Source organism: Palaemon carinicauda, chromosome 13 (genome assembly GCF_036898095.1).
Source record: "Palaemon carinicauda isolate YSFRI2023 chromosome 13, ASM3689809v2, whole genome shotgun sequence".
In the NCBI taxonomy this organism is placed as follows: Eukaryota; Metazoa; Arthropoda; class Malacostraca; order Decapoda; family Palaemonidae; genus Palaemon; species Palaemon carinicauda.
The window spans coordinates 132,796,622-132,801,470 of record NC_090737.1 but is presented as its reverse complement, the minus strand read 5'-3'; the positions used below and the strand labels follow the sequence as shown (position 1 = coordinate 132,801,470).

At 29.1% G+C, this 4,849-nt stretch overlaps 1 long non-coding RNA gene across 1 annotated transcript in view; it reads right to left on the bottom strand.

Annotated features, from left to right (window-relative positions):
• Positions 1 to 3,348: 3,348 nt before the first annotated feature.
• LOC137652457 (uncharacterized) overlaps positions 3,349 to 4,849 on the bottom strand; it is a 234,523-nt gene continuing 233,022 nt past the window's right edge. Inside the window, exon 3 of the long non-coding RNA XR_011046302.1 lies at positions 3,349 to 3,874. This is a non-coding gene — a long non-coding RNA (uncharacterized lncRNA). The remainder of the gene's footprint in view (positions 3,875 to 4,849) is intronic.

Sequence of the window (4,849 nt, the reverse complement as noted above, 5' to 3'; positions counted from 1 at the left end):
AGTGCTATTCAATCACTCCGGTGAAGAAAAAAATATTCAAACTACATAAGAAAACTAAAAGTATATTTGAAGGGTTGTTTGACACTGCAAGGTTCTATGCCTAGATGGTTTTGAAATATCATAGAAGAGTATAGTCGTTTGAAAGTAAATATCATGATGCCATAGCGTCTTGCAGGTTGAATATATATATATATATATATATATATATATATATATATATATATATATATATATATATATACTATATATATTTTTTTTTTAATGGCGTGGAATTATCATTGAAATTTAAAGAACGCATAGCATATACATGAATTGTTTTAATGCATATATATATATATATATATATATATATATATATATATATATATATTATATATATATATATATATATATATATATATACATACATATATATATATATATATATATATATATATATATATATATATATTTATATATACACATACATATACATTACTCCTCTCTCTCTCTCTCTCTCTCTCCCTCTCTCTCTCTCTCTCTCTCTCTCTCTCTCTCTCTCTCTCTCTCTCTCTCTCTCTCTCTCTCTCTCTATATATATATATATATATATATATATATATATATATATATTTATATACATATACATATATATATATATATATATATATATATATATATATATATATATATATATATATATACAAATATATATATATATATATATATATATATATATATATAAACATATATATATATATATATATATATATATAAACATTATATATATATATATATATATATATATATATTACTCATATATATGTGTCTGGTTTTGAATGAATTATGAAAAATTTTCATATAACTAATGGGGGTTCAAAGGTTGTACCTATATCAATATCTATAATTGATAACTGAGTTAAACCTATTCCTAATGCAAATGACATATTGAGAAAGACTATTGATATTAAAATGCAAATGGATTATGTCAATCATTTCACGATGTCAAGTTCATTAGGGAGAGAGAGAGAGAGAGGAGAGAGAGAGAGAGAGAGAGAGAGAGAGAGAGAGAGAGACTTCAACGTTATCGAATTATCAAATGAAATATAAATAAAAAAACAAAATTTAAAACATTAACATAAATACATTAATTAATTTTTTAGTGAAACAGTTATATACAAATTTAAACAAAACAGATCCATGAATGCAAATTCGACTTGGTCCTGTTACAATTTTGGAAAAGCTCCCATAGAGACAGGCACCTCCAACTGCACACACGCACGCACGCACCACCACAGCGCATGCCCAATGTCCTCGTAGCAGCTGCCAGTAATGGTAAAGTTAACGTTATCCCATGCAATAATTTCTCTGTTGTGACGAGGCCATGTATCAAAAATAACTGTTTGCAATGTTATATACATTTTCAGAATGGATTTAAGAACGATCCAGGGACAGATGCTTCTGAAAACAAGTCTCTCTCTCTCTCTCTCTCTCTCTCTGCTCAGATCCAGTAGGATTTGTGACTATTTCTGATTTAGTTTGTTTTTATTTGGGCATTATAACTTGCTTATCTCCTTCATATGTTCTTTATTTTATACATTTTCTTTATTGTTTTGTTAATAAATATTTGAATATATTTTTAAATATTTCTCGTTATTGTCTTTTCATTTATTTTCCGAACAAGATTTCATTTTTTATTCGTCATTACAACCTGTTTTATCTCTTTTATATGCTCTTGATATTATATATTTTTTCTTGTTTTATTATCAAATATTTTGTTTGCATTTTTAATATCGTTTTAAATGTTTCTCGTTATTCTCTGTTCATTTATTTTGATTACATATTTTCCTATTTTGGTCGTCATTACAACCCGTTTATCACCTTGATTTTGAATATTCTCTATTTGTTTTATTATCAAATATTTTGGTCGCTGTTTGAAATATTTTTAAAAATATTTCTCGTTATTATCCGTTCATTTATTTTGATAATATGCTATCCTTTTTTTTTCTTTTTATATTAATCATTACAACCTGTTTTATCTCCTTTATATGCCCTTGATTTTGAATATTCTCTGTTTTATTATAAAATATTTTGGTCGCTGTTTGAAATTTTTTTTCATATATTTCTTGTTATTGTCCGTTCATTTATTTTGCTAACATGCTATCCTTTCTTATTCTTTTTTATTAATCATTACAACCTGTTTATCTCCTTTATATACTCTTGATCTTAAATATTTTCTTTTTGTTTTATCATCAAGTATTTTGGTTGCAGTTTGAATATTATTTGAAATATTTCTCTTTATTGTCTGTTCATTTATATTGCTAACATATTTTCCTTTTTTCTTTTTTTTTTATTTGTCATTACAAACCTCTTTTTCACCTTCATATATTCCTGATATTATATACTTTCTTCTTGTTTTTAATATAAAAAATTTGGTTGTATTTTGAATATTTTCAAAAATCTATCTCGTTATTGTACTTTCATTTATCTTGCTAACATATTTTCCATTTTTTTATTCGTCATTACAACCTGTTTATCTCTTTCATATGCTCTTGACCTTATATATTTTTTTGTTGCTTTATTATTAAATATTTTGGTTGCTTTTTTCATATTTTTTATGAAGGAAGAATTAGAATTAAAATAAATCAACTATTTCCTTGTACGGTTAAAACTTGTATATATTCATATAAGGTTTTAGTAAAAATACAGATTTTGAAGAGTGAAAAAATTGTTTATTCTCAACACGATTAGGTTTCCATCCTTTAAATTAATCAAGGATAAACTCTAAATATTTGTTACAGGGCACAAATGGTGCAAGGCTTCTTGATGTTTGAGTATTATGTAAGAAAGATTTTTTGCACACAACGAGGCTTAAACAGCAGCTGTCCTTCTAGTCTCTCTCTCTCTCTCTCTCTCTCTCTCTCTCTCTCTCTCTCTCTCTCTCTCTCTCTCTCTCGTATATGTATAGTATATATGTATATATGTAATATATACATATATATATATATATATATATATATATATATATATATATATATATATATATATATATATATATATATATATATATATATATATTCATGTATGTATGTATATATGTAATATATATATATATATATATATATATATATATATATATTATATATATATATATATATATATATATATATATATATACATATATATGTATGTATGTATGTAAATATATATATATATATATATATATATATATATATATATATATATACATATATATATATATATATATATATATATATATATATATATATATATAATATATATATATATCGATAAATGAATAAATATATGTACACATATGCATATACTGCATAGATATATATTTGCATATTCAAAACTATATTCAAAACAACGCATTTGTCAGAATATCCAGCAATAAATACAACTTTTGAATACATAGTAAAAAAAAAAAGTTTTTGACTAACTGCAAAAATGTGCGAGATAACACAGCTGAAAATACTCATTTCAAGAGGTTGACATTTCCTCAGATTATATGTAAAAAATAATCTGCTCTTGCGAAAGACAATAAATCTGAAACCAGACGGACTATAATCTGCGCAGAAGACCACAGGCGAAAACACAGCATCTTTACAAATTTGGGAAAATATCCGAATAAGCCGGAGGCCTGTCGTCCTGCAGGTACCTGTGGTTCTGGGAGGAAGAAGAAGATTGTGCTCCAAGGACCTGAAAGATATTGACTCTGGCTTCCAGAAGGTAAGACACTTTCACCTTGGTAGCGATTGGCGATACCCAGTTGAGACGTCCGTAATGGGGCCGGAGTGAGAGCTAGTGGAGGCCTCTAGCGGTGTGAATCGGTGATTGCCTCTTGTGAAGAAGAGCCTCAGAGCTGTTAGAACTGCCGGTAAAACAAAAGAATTTACCAATAACAATAATAAGCTTGCGACTGATGATCCTGGAAAACTAGAATTCTTTGTGAATTCGGGAGGACTGATGATACTGGAATACTGAAATTTTCTGTGACTTCGGGCGGGGGACTAATGATACTGGAAAACTGGAATTATCTAAGATTCCAAGGGTGCTGATAATACTGGAAAAATAGAATTTTTTATTACTTCAGGGGGACTAATGGTACTGGAAAACTGGAATCCTTTGTGACTCCGAGGGAGTGATGATACAAGAGGACTGGAATTCTTTGCAACTCCAGATGGGCTGATAATACTGGAAAAACTGGAACTCTTTGCGCCGGGCGGGGGACTGATGATACTGAAAAACTAGATTTTTTTTTTTTGGTAACTTCGGGGAGACCAATGATACCGGAAAAAAATTTAATTTTTGTGACTACAGGGGACTGATGATACTGGAAAACTTGATTTTTTTTGCACCTGGGGGTGGACTAATGATACTGGAAAACTGGAATTTTTTTGCACCTGGGGCCGGACTAATGATACAGGAAAACTGGAATTCTTTGTGACACCAAGAACTAATGATATTGGAAAACTGGAATTCTTTGCACCTGGGGGGCATACTAATGATACTGGAAAACTGGAATTCTTTATGACTCCAAGGACTGATGATATTGGAAAACTGGAATTCTTTGCACCTGGGGGCAGACTAATGATACTGGAAAACTGGAATTGTTTGTGACTCCAGGGACTGATGATACTGGCAAACTGGAATTCTGTGCACCTTGGGGCACACTAATGACACTGGAATTCTTTGTGACTCCAGGGACTGATGATACTGGAAAACTGGAATTCTTTGTGACTCCGGGCACTGATGATACTGGAAGACTGGAATTCTTTGCGGCGGGGGGGCCGGAGTTATGTTACTGGAAAACTGGAAGTCTTTGTGACTCCGGGCACTGATGATA